Source organism: Trichosurus vulpecula, chromosome 1 (assembly GCF_011100635.1).
Source record: "Trichosurus vulpecula isolate mTriVul1 chromosome 1, mTriVul1.pri, whole genome shotgun sequence".
NCBI lineage: Eukaryota > Metazoa > Chordata > Mammalia > Diprotodontia > Phalangeridae > Trichosurus > Trichosurus vulpecula.
This window is the reverse complement of record NC_050573.1, coordinates 4580895-4593818: the sequence shown is the minus strand read 5'-3', so window position 1 is coordinate 4593818 and position 12924 is coordinate 4580895. Positions and strand designations below refer to the sequence as shown.

Sequence of the window (12924 nt, the reverse complement as noted above, 5' to 3'; positions counted from 1 at the left end):
ATGTGGTCCTACCTTTCAGAGTCATTGACTCAATTATTTATTCAACAGTTACTAAGTACTACCCTTGAAGAATCTTAAAGTTTTAGAGTTGAAAGAGGACTCACCAGACACTTGGTTCAGCCTATTTTCAAAATTGATCCCCCCGCCAAAATACTTGATGACAAGACAATATTTCTATAGAGGATCCAAAAATGTCCTGTCCTTACAGGACTTATAAGATAGAGCTGACATAACATAATAATATTAAATCTTCATATATCACTCCAAGGTTTGAAAAGCACCATAGAAACACCTCATTTGATAATCACAACAAACTCTACAGCACTTATTACTATTTAGCTATTGCAGCCAGCATATAGTAGCTAATATATTATCTAGCTAATAGTACCTATTATTTTGTCTATTTTATGGCTGTCCTAGCTATGCGGCACAGTGGCTAAAGCACTAGGCCTGGAGTCAGGAAGAATTATGGTCCTGAATTTAAATCTGACTTTAGACACTTACTATTTTTTTGATCCTGGGAAAACCACTTAATTCTGTTTGCTTCAGTTTCCTCATCTGTGAAATGAGTCGGAGAAGGAAATGCCAATCCAGTATCTTTGCCAAGAAAACCCAAAGAAGTTAAATAAATTGCCTGGCATCACTCAACTAATATGTATGAATCAGGCTTTGAATTCAGTTCTTCTAGATTCCAGGTACAGTGTTCTATCCACTGCACTACCTAGGCATGCTCACATAACTGAAAAAAAGGGAGTGAAGAAAAAATGGCACCTGAGTGATGCCCTGAGTTCAAGGCATTTCAAACGAGGGGAGATCTCTATCTACTATAGCCACAAGGCGATACTTCATGGAGGGCCTTATAGACCTGGAAGGATGGCTATATCGATGGAAGGAATTAGAAAGATTTCTATGCAAACTTAATTGCATAGAGTCTCGTTCAAGGAATAGGAAGCTTTCTAAGTTGCACCCACATCATGGCACCAAGACAAAGAGAGAGATATAGTAAGGTAAATTCAGCACTACAGTTTATGTTCTACTGATGGTAGGGTAGAAGAGGCAAGAAGTACCACATTCACCTTATCTCCCTTAATGGTCCCCCTCACTTCTAATGTCTCAATAGGTAGCATTCATGAGAAACTCTAGTATATATGGGAATTGTCATTCCTAAGAGTAAAACATCCTCACCCTCTCCATAAGATCAGAGTTCTCAACAGTAGTAACTCTGCATTAGAGAAGGTGCTGTGCTCTTTGAGCAAAGCAGAACTAAAATAGCTAAAAGAAATGAAAGATGCACAAATTTAGAGAATCCACCCCAAATGTTCACATGGACTATTTGTGCCTGACCTGTGATAGAAGATTCCAAGATCCTATTGGTCTGATCAGCTACAGTCCAACACACTGAAACTTGACTCTCGCATTGTGATGTCATTTTGGTCCTCTTTGAGAATGAAGGATGAAACAGAGGACAAAGGGCTCAGGAGCTACTGCAGGGTGAGAATGCAGGGTTCTGAGGGAATTGTGACTCACATTAGAAACATGGTGTCAGTTTGACCACCAATGTCCAATATATGTGGGACAGAAGGATAAAGGGCTAAGCATTCTAGCAGCCTTCATTTTTGAAGTTTCCAAGAACTAGGCATCCTAGGTATGATCCCTTTGAGAGAAGAGGATTGAATAAGAGAAAGAATATTTCCTCTGCTGAGTTTTGAAAAACAAACATTTAGATTGATGGAAACTGATTATAATGCACAAATTTCAAAGAATAGAGTGTGAGAGAATGCCAAGGATCATCAGGTAGTGATCAGGATCAGCAAACCTTTCTACCACTTCTTTTGATACCCATTTTAATGCCGAAACTTTTCACAGACAGCCAGCCAGACAGATACTTACCTATAATCCCTACAGAATTTTTCAGGTTGACTTTCAAATGTTCCTAGGTCTTTTCTCATTGTAACTGAATACAATGAGACAAAGCTCCCAATCCCCATCTTTAGAGAGGTTAAGGCTGGTTTATGAGGAACAAGATTGCTTCTCTGACATGGACCCACAGGCAGGGATCTGCAGGTAAAATAATAAGAGGGGGGCAGAAAGCAGCAGGAAAATCTTTCTCTGAATAAGAGGCCGCATCTTCCTGAAAAGCCTTGACTAATCCTGAAGAAAGCTTAGACTAGCTAGGAAAAAGTCAGCTGCTTGAGTCATGGACTGCTGGAAAACTGTCTAACATCGGAAGTGTAGAGTCTATGTGTGGAAGTTGAGACTTGGATCCTCACTCCAAACAGAAAGAGACATTAGTCAGGCCTACGTCCAGTACAAGGACAATGCTGTAAGATAAAAGGGGTATTTACAAGGATTTCCTTGCTCTTAGAAAACACTTTCTTATTATACTTTTGATTAGGCATTGTCAGGGCCCCTCCTTTTTACTCTCTGCTTTCATAGGGATATCTGTGTCCATGAAGAGCTGTGGGGACTTTTCCTACTTGGTGCATCTCCACCTGTGTCTTTGCATCCAAGTGAAAAACAAGTGGAAAAAACAAACAAACAAGCCAAAAACGTGTTTTGTGATCTTCCTCCCAGCTTCCTACAGAGTCAATTAGACATGAGTACTTATGGAATGGTTTATGTTTCCCTATGTCAGCAAGGGGCCTGCAGGATGCTGGAGCTAGTAAGCCTTGTATCATCATATTTTGTTATGAACAGACAAGATCAAATACTTAAAGTAAGGGCAACTTCGATGAGAGCTTGAAAGGCTGAATGTCATGATGTCCACTGACTTTTCTGAGGTAAGGGTCATCTTTTCCGTGGATGTGCTCGTAAGTTCACTCTCTCCTCATGCTCAGGATTAAAAAATCGCTGAATCTAAAAGGAAAAAAAAGAGGCCTCAGAGCCCACCTAGGACTGGTGCCTGAACAAAATCCTCATCTATAATTCCCAGCTTTCATGACAATGACAGCTTCCTATGCATCCAAAATATAGCCATACCATGCCAATGATTCTCAAATATACCTTTACTGCCCCAGACCCTGCAGGCCTCTAATCTTACATGTCCAACTGCCTTTCAGACATATTGAAGTGGATATCCAGTAGAAATCTTAAACTCAATACATCAAAAATACAGCTTTCCCCCTAAACCCTCCTACCTTTACTATTACTATAGAGGACAACACCATCCTCCTAATCCTTCAGTCTCCCAACCTAGAGTCATTCCCGGATTCTTCACTATCTCTCACTCCTCAATAGCCTATCTGTTGCCGAGGTCTGTAGGTTTCACCTCTACACCATCTGTCTTAGATGTTCCTCTTCTCTCCTCTGACATTGCTGCTACCTTGGTGTAGGTCCTCTTCACCTCACACCTGAACTATTCCAATGGCCTGATGAGGAGTCTACCAGCCTCAAGTATCTCCCTACCCTAATAGATCCTCCACCCATCCACTAATATGATTTTCCTAAAGTGTAGGTCTGGTCATGTCACCCCCCGCTCAACAAATTTCCATAGCACCTTATTGACTTATTTTACATGAAAAGCCCTTCATCACCTAGACCCCATCTACCTTCCCAGTTTCCTTACATCTGTAACAGCAGTGTTGCTTGCAGCTGCTGTGGGGGTGTAAAACTAATAACACCAGCACACAGGAGGACTGCTAGCACAGGTTCTTTGATCTGCTTTTCTAAAGGAAAGCAACTTTAAAGGGGTCAACAATCTTACTTTAATCAAACACATACACATATACATATACATATACATATATATACATACATATATTATATATGTATATATGTGTGTGTGTGTGTGTGTGTGTGTGTGTATATATATATAAAATTCACTTAGTTCAAGGGAAAAGTCAGCACCCTGAACTTCAGAGAAAAATACAAACAGAAATTGAAAACAGAAATTATATAAATAGAGCAAATAACACAAATCAACAGACAGGGCTTCTAACTGTCTGACCAAATGCAATACATACATAGTTACCAGAGAGAGAAGCACCAACATCTGGGTTTTTCAAATCCAGAGATCCTTAATGGCTACCCAAAGTCTCATTTGGCTATATCATACAGACACTCTTCCCATGAGTGAGTCTCAAAGCAAAATGCTAACCTCTGGCATCACAACCCTCATGACCCAGGCTCATGTGACTCAGGCTTTCATGTGACTCAAGCAGGTCACGTGGGCCTATTAATGGATGGGAAAGATCTTCCCATCAAGTAAAAAATACATTAACAATACAACATCTTACTGCCCAACACATATTGTTTGATCCAGTGACACTAGCTTCCTAGCTGTTCCACAAACAAATACTTCATCTTTCAGGTCCAGGCATTATCTCTGGTTAATTTCCATGTCTGGTACACTGTCCCTCTTCTGCTTCATCTGCTGACTCTCTGTTGTAACAATCCAGCTAGTAGCTGCTGTGGGGGTGTAAAACCAACAACAACCAGCTCACAGAACACTGGGAGCCCAGGTTCTTTCGATCTCCTTTACCAAGGAAAGCAATGTTAAGGGGTTAACAATCTTACTTTAATTCAGAATACAAACACCATTCACTTAGTTCAGGGGAAAAAGCCAGCACCCTGAACTTCAGAGGAAATACAAACAAATTCCAAACATCAACAGACCAAATACAGTTCGTAGTGACCAAGACAACCATCAACATCTGAGTTCAGGCGGAAGGGCCTTAAAGTGGCTGCTCAGAGTCCCATGCCTCTAGGAGTGAGAGCCTTAAGCAAATAGCTCTGTTCTCCCTTTTTATAAAGTTTCAGACATCATCAAAGGTCATCTGAGCAACCAGAACTTAGGCTCCTATGATTGGCTCTGGTGTTAGCACCTCCTTTCATTGGCCCCACCTGGAGCCCCACCTTAGTTACCAATTCACACCCACATAGGCTTAGCACCTAATAGATAGGGGTTTGGGGCCTGGGGCTTAGCATCTAGTAAGGCTCAATCGAAGACACCCAATTTAATTGATATTACACTCTCTGGCTTCCTTTAAGTCCAATGTCAAGTTTTCCTACCGCACTGGAGAAATTAGGAAGGAAATTGCTAATGCAGATGAATATATTCCTAAAAATGCTATGGAAGATCAAATGAGCAGACTAAAAATTCTGAGGGAGCTTCATCAAGAGAAACATAAAGAGAAGAAAAAGAAACACAAGAAAAGTTAATAAGACAAAGAAGGTGAAGAAAAGAAAAAACATGAAAAACTGAAAAAAGGCATTAAATGCTGATGAGGCCTACCTCCTCCATGACAAGATTCTGAGAGGAAGAGGCCCTGCAATAGCATGTATAAAACCCAAGAGCCTACAGAATAGGAAATGGAGGATACACCATGAAACACCAGAGGCCAGATGACCCCATGGCTTCTCTGCTTGGACAGCAATGACATGGCTTGGAAGGAGATTCAGGATACCTAACTAGTATATATTCTTTTTAGTCTCTTAGTAAACAGGGATGGAAGAATCTGCATTTGTTTTTCTTATTGGCTGTTTTTTAAAAAAATTTCTTCTGGAACTTTCACAGCATCTATTTATTTGACCAAGAGGTAGATAAAGCCATTGACAAAAGAATGTTTGGAGTTTGAGTTAATATGTTCTATCCACTGGTCTATCCACTAGAAATCTGCAATCTCAGGTTGACATTAAGAGTATGGGATATTGTGCCATGAAAAAACCTTGGTCAAAATCATAAGATGAGGCCTGTTATTAAAGTCTAGTCTCGGCCTTGGTAATGAAGGACTTCTAGGCCCATTTGGCTTTTCTAACTGGACCTAGTCATGCTTAGCTCACATTCCCATCCATGTACAATACAGACTATTGGAAGGAAAGATCTAGAAGCACATTGGATTTTTTAATATAAAAACTATTAGGAATTACACACCTTTTGTCTGCCAGGACTACTGAGGCTGCTGGCTTTGTTCTTGCTGAGAGGTACTTGGAAATGGAGAACAAAACATTGAAATGCATGAGAAACTCAGGGTTCATTGAGGCTCACAGAACTACCAGAAAAAAAAAATATATGATTAGAGTTGGATCCTAGAGGGGCCATGCTTATATCTAGACATTAACCTTTGGGTCTGCTGTTACTTCTTGATGGGGACCCAAGTTCTAAAACTAGCTATGATTGAAAATAATGCAATATGTCCAGGTAACCCAGATTCTGGATCTAGCTCCCTTATCTTCTGCCCTTCTACTCACCTTTATTACAGACATGTACTGGGATGGATAATCCCCTTTTCCTTTGTAGGCCTCACTTCAGTACCTACCTATGAAGGTGTTGATGTGTCAAGCCAGATAAGATTCTATTGCATTCTTCACAGAGTCAAGTGGAATTTAAATCTCCTAACCATTCCATACAGCTGGCAATCCCTGAAGTATGAATAGTAAAGTGTAGTGCTGGAATAAATCTCTGGGCTAGAAATGACACCTTCAGGACACAGGTTTCTTAAGAGCTGAAGGGGCTTTGGAATAGAGGCAAACTGAAAGTTCATATATTTAACAAAGTGCCACGATAATGGGATTTGTATTTACAAAAGTTGTTTGAAAATGAGACGAGACAGAATGCTAACTCAAGGATAGAATGTGATGAGGGCTGGAAAGTTTGTTTGGAACTTCACAAATCTGAACAATAGTCTCAAAATAAAAAAGAAGAGTGGGTAAAATGTTCACAAACAGCTAAAAAAGAAACTGGAGCAGCAAGTCCAATCTGGATCAGCAGTACATGGAATTATATGATTTGGTAAAACAACAGCAACAACAACAAAAGCACATGTCTTTAGAAGTCTATATACCAACTAATAAAGCATGGCTACCAAAAAATGTGAACTAAAGATTCTAAGGCAACTAGACAAATTTTGATTCAAGAGGAATCACTGAGACTTGTTGGTCTAGGGCTTTTGACTGCAAGATACCCATGAAATGTGTTCATCCACCAACTCAGATTTTAGCAAGTGTTCATTAGAAACTCATACTGACTAGATAAACGTGGGTGGGATAATCCTTTGTTAAGAGGTATCCTTATGAGGAAATCCAGGAGACTACAACTTTTTTGTGATGTTTTTCTTATGTAATATTTAATTTCCCCAATTGTATGCAAAACAATTTTAACAATCTATGTTTTCAAATGTTGAGTTCTGAAATCTCTCCCTCACTTTGCTCCCCCCCCCCCATTGAGAAGGCAGGTAATTTGACATAGGTTATACATGTGTAGTCATTCAAAATACATTTCCATGTAAGCCATTCTGTGAAAGAAAACACAAGCAAAAAAACTGTAAGAAAAATAAAGTGTTTTTTTAAAAAGGTATCTTTGATCTGCATTCAAGTTCACCAGTTCTCTCTTTCTGGAGATGGACAGCATTCCTCATCATAAGTGCTACAGAATTGTCTCAGATTACTGCATTACCTAGAATAGCTAAGTTAGTCATAGTAGATTATCATACAATGTTGCTGTAACTGTGTACAATGTTCTCCTGGTTCTGCTAATTCACTTTGTATCAGTTCATGTAAATATTTCCCTGTTTTTTGAGAGCATCCTCCTCATCATTTCTTAAAGCACAGTATTATTCCACCACAACCATATAGAACAACTTGTTCAGCCATTCCTGAATTGATGAACATCCCCTCAATTTCCAATTCTTTGCCACCATTAAAAGAGCTCCTATAAATATTTTTGTACACATAGGTCCTTTTTCCTTTTTTTTTATCTCTTGGGGATATAGACCTAGTAATGGTATTGCTTGGTCAAAGGGTATGCAAGGTTTTAAAGCCCTTTGGGCATAGTGCCAAATTGCTCTCCAGAATGGTTGGATCAGTATATAACTTCACCAGTAATACATTGGTGTTTTAATTTTCCTACATCCCCTCAAACACTTGTCATTTTCCTTTTCTATCATATTAGCCAATCTGACAGGGGTGAGATAGTAGCTCAGAGCTGTTTTAAGATACATGTCTCTCAACAATAGTGATTTAGAACATTTTTATATGATCACAGACACCTTTGATTACTTTATCTGAAAACTGCCTGTTCATATCCCTTGACCATTAATCAACTGAGGAATGGCTCCTATTTCTATAAATTTGACTTGTTTTTCCATGTTTGAGAAATAAATTCTTTATCAGAGAAACTCACTATGAATTTTTTTCCCCATTGATGATTGCCAACTATGTCTTCTACTCCACCCTATTTTCTCCTTGTTTATCCTACTTTCTCTCTCTCCTTTTACCTGTCTGTTCCTAAGTGTTTTGCTTCTTTTATGTTGCCCAAACTGACTTCCCTTTTATCAGCTCCCCCATTTCTCTTATTACTTTCTCTTCCTACTTTCCTTATAATAAGACAGATTTCTACACTCAACTGAGTGCACATATTATTCCCCTTGAGCCAATTCCAATGAGAGTAAGGTTCCTGTGCTCCTCTCCCCACTTACCCCATTTTCCCTCCACCGTAAAATCTCTTTCAAGCCTCTTTTATGTCAGATAATTTATCGCATTCTACCTCTCCCTTTCCCTTTCTCCCAGTGCACTCTAACATCCCTTAATTTTATTTATTTAGATAATGATATACCACATTCAACTCACTTCTGCTTTCTGTCTATGTATACTCCTTCTAAATGCCATAATAATAAGAAAGTTTTTAGAGTAATAAATATCATTTTTCCATGTATGAATATAAAGTTTCACTTTATCAGATCCCTAGGATTTCTCTGTCCTATTTACCTTTGTATGCTTCTTTTGCATTTTGTATTTGAAGCCAAATTTTCTATTCAGCTCTGGTCTTTTCATCAGGAATGCTTGAAAATCCTCTATCTCACTGAATGTCCATTTCCCCTGCTGAAGGATTATACTCAGTTTTGCTGGGTAGGTGATTCTTAGTTGTAATCCTAGCTCTTTTGCCCACTGGAATATCACATTCCAAGCCATCCAATCCTTTGATGTAGAATCTGCTAAATCTTGTGTTATCCTCAATGTGGCACCACAATATTTGAATTGTTTCTTTTTGGCTCCTTGCAGTATTTCCTCCTTGATCTGGCAGGTCTAGAATTTGGCTATAATATTTCTGTGAGCTTGGCAGCCTTCAATTAGATAGACTTAAAAAAATGTACCTTATTTTGTAAAAATCTAACTACTATGTACTGAATAATTTCATAAAATGAAAAAAAATCTTTATTAATTTTAAACTTAACTAAGGCCACATGTGGCCTTAAGGCTGCAGGTTCACCACTCCTGCTACACAGCTATACCCCATAACTGCAATACAGTTATGTTACTGTTAGAGATAATTATCTCTATCATAAGTTACTGTTAGAGATAATTATCTCTATTATAAATTACTGTTAGAGACAATTATCAAAGACTTGTTTAGCAGTCATACAGAAACAGAGGTATTGGTCCCAAAGAGCCAGTGTACCATCATCAAGCAAAGATCATGAGAGCTAGACTAGTTCCCTTTTAGACAAAGTTACTAAACTGTGAGATCAGGGAGACGACGGACACAAGTTTATCTTGATTTTAGAGAAGCATTTGAGGAAGAATCTCATACTATTCCCATTGCAAAGATGAAGACAAAACTAAAACTGACTAGACAATAGTACAATTAGATAGGAATTATTTATATGCCTGGATTCAAACAGTACTTATAAATGCAAAAATGGCATGTTTATTGTAAGAAATGAACTGAACTTTTGTTTCCACAGAAAATGTCATAGGCCAGAAAATCTTATATTTGGTAGGGATCACAGGAAAACAAATGGATCAGAAAATCTTGGAATGTTGATTAACAGTTAACTGGGACAAGGATGTGGATGCCTGCTTATTTGTATATCTATGGGCTAGCAACTCCTTCCTGGTACTTTAGATAGACTCCACAAACTTCAAATGCCAGAGAATTTCATTAATCTTCTTATGTTAATGGTGAAGGAAGCTTGAAACATCCTGGATAGGCCTCTTCTCTATAGGGGGATTTCTTTGAAAATCTAAATGTAAACAGGAGTGGAGACCCATGGTGGGGGTGTGTCTAGGTATTTTTCAGATTGTGAACTCTGATGTGCCCAACCAATAAGAGGCAGGCTGGAAATCTGAACTGGGGACAGGATAAAAAGGTTGGCATTTGTCTGAACAAACTGTACTCCATTAAGGGAGCTACCCATTTATTCAGAAAGAAGAAGTGTTAAATAAATGAAAAACTTCCTGGCTTTCCAACAAGGATTGTTTCTTCCTAGACTAAGTATGTTTCTCACACTTATTAAATTTACAGAAGATACAATACTAGGAAGGAGAGTTAACGAACTGGCAAACAGGATCTCAATTGATATTGACTGGCTCAAGATGTAGTTTAAAGGGAAAAAATATAAAGTCATACACTTATGTTAAACAAAGGTCTTCAGAAGCACAGGAAGGCAAGATTTGTTGTTGTTCAGTCACTTTTTTAATCACGTCCAACTCTTCATCATCCCATTTGGGGTTTTCTTGGCAGAGATACTGGAGTGGTCAGTCATTCCCTTCTCCAGCTCATTTTAGACATGAGGAAATTGAGGCAAAGAGAGTTAAGTGACTTGCCTTGGGTCAGCTAGTAAGTGTCTGAGGCCAGATTTGAACTCAGGAAGATGAGTCTTCCTGAATCTAGTCCTGGCACTCTATTGTACCACCTAGATGCTCCTAGCTTGGTTAAACAACAGTTTATCTGAAAAAGATCTAGAGGTTTCAGTGGACTGGAAGATGGGCCATGTGATATGGCAGTCAGAAAAGCTAATGTGCTCTTGAGTTGTATTAAGATGCACTTTAAGACATTTGAGAAAAAGGAGAAAGTCTCTCTGTACAGCCCTGGGAGAGTATACCTGGTGAATTGTGTGCTTTTAAAGACTTTTATTTAACCTGAGAGTAAGCCTTTACATTTATTTCCATTAAATTTCAGCTTTCCCAAGGCTGCAGTGCCCATAATTTTTTTTCATTTCTCCACAAATGGCAGGTTGATTGGTCCATCAACTGATATGGCGAAGTTTGGCAAATTTTCCAGTTATGTAATAAATGGTACCCTAATATGCCAAGTACAAAAGTATCATTTCTCTTTAAGATTTGCACCAGTCAATCCAGAGCAGGCCATGAAATGAATGTCCTTTTTGGGACTGAAACCAACTTTTCCCAAAAACAACCTTTTTTTTTTTTAAACATTCTTCATATATTCCACCATTCCAATTTACTGCTGGATCATATTATTAATAAATGCTATTAAGTGTTCTATACCTGCTGTTTTTTTTAACCAACATGGCATGTTCTTTTTTCTGCCCTTTTTTGTCTGTCCTTTCACCCTTTCTGGTGAGAAATAACTAGCACAACTACAACACCTTGAGAAGTACCACCAATCCTATTGATAACAAAATTCTTGGGTTCAGAGGCACCTAGAATTGTGAAGTGCTTCTTTTTCATTTTCCAAGTAGGGACAGTCCACTTGTACTATTTTACCTTTGTATCCTTCTTGATTTATATTTAAGGTCATGACAAGTACAAGTTTCTCTTTTTTTGCTTTAGTTTTTCTTTCATATATTTTCAAGTATTCTTTTGTCAACTACCTCAGTCAAATATAGTAATTAACCCCCAGTACTTGATTTACTAGCATTCATATGCCCAATGAATTCTACATTTACATTTATTTTATTTTTTGTTAGGAGCACTCAGATGTGCTACTACAGATCTAGGTTTTGGTGTTTCCTTTCTCTGGCCTTCCATCTCCTGAAGAGCCACTTCCTGGCTCTGCCTCATTACATTCTTCTCTGTGTTTATGTTTCTTCTGAGCACATTATTGTCTCTCCATTTTCTATCACAGGTTGGAACTCCCTTGCTAACAGCTGAATTTAAGTCTCCACAAAACACAGACTGTCCGTGAGAAGGTCCATAGGTGCTCTGGGGCCAGCCATACCTGTTCTCCAACGTAAGAAATGGGAGAAGTTTTGTTTCCACAGAATTGAAGGTGTACTCTACCCCCCACCCACCCCAGCTTTAGCAGAAACCAGGCCTCAGGTCAGTCAGGTGAAAGGTTGCAGGCTTGTATGCATGCTTAAATGAGCCATTTGAGGAGGGCATGACATGGGCAGTCAGGGGTTGTATATGGCCAATGAAGAGCATGGTGGTAGATTTAAAGTGAGGGTCTATTAAAGGACTGGCTTCCATCTGAGTCCTTTGTACTTTCTCCAGTACTCTGTTCAGGGGAGGTACCCATTTACTCAGGGGGAATAAATTTAAATTATAATTAAAACAGTTCCTGACTTCCCAAGGAGTCTTGTTTATTCCTAGACAATGTGAGTATGTTTCTAACATCCAAAGACTCCTTTTACAAGAAGTCAGGGTGGCTCTTTGTAATCACTCCTTTCCTTTCTAAATGTTCAACAACTACTGCGTGAAGGCTCCAATTTAGAATTCTCCCAGTAATCAATATACACCTCATTGGCTCGCACTTTGCAGACCCTGTTCTTTTTCTTAAAAATTGGAACCACATACATCCCTCTAAATCCTGCAGAACCTTTCTCCCCATCCTGTTTTTCGACCACACACTGGCCAATGTTTATACGCCCAGGGATGGAGAGTTTAAGACCTGGCATTCCTCCGGACAGCAGGGGGCGCGCTCAAGGATTCCTTCCGGACCTCGGGCATTCTCTCCCCCGGGAGTCATTCATTTCCAGAGCAAATGTGACGTTCTGGACATAGGAAACAGCTCAATTTCAGTTCAAGTTCCCTGACTTCTCCTTTCACATACACCCCCACTCCTAGAAAGTGGGATTACAGTCTTAAAAGCTTTCACTCTCCAGTACACAGGCTGGGGGAAAGGCGGAGGGCAGGGAGGGTGCCCCAACCCTCCAGGCAAGAAAGCAGAGAGGTGACTTCCTGCTTTCGAAACGTCATTTCCTGTGCTCATGTTCGCGGACACTTCCGGTCCTCCAGGTCATG

General features: G+C 39.3%; 1 pseudogene; it reads right to left on the bottom strand.

Annotated features, from left to right (window-relative positions):
• Positions 1–10852: 10852 nt before the first annotated feature.
• LOC118844170 lies at positions 10853–12892 on the bottom strand (annotated as a pseudogene).
• Between the last annotated feature and the right edge of the window lie 32 nt (positions 12893–12924).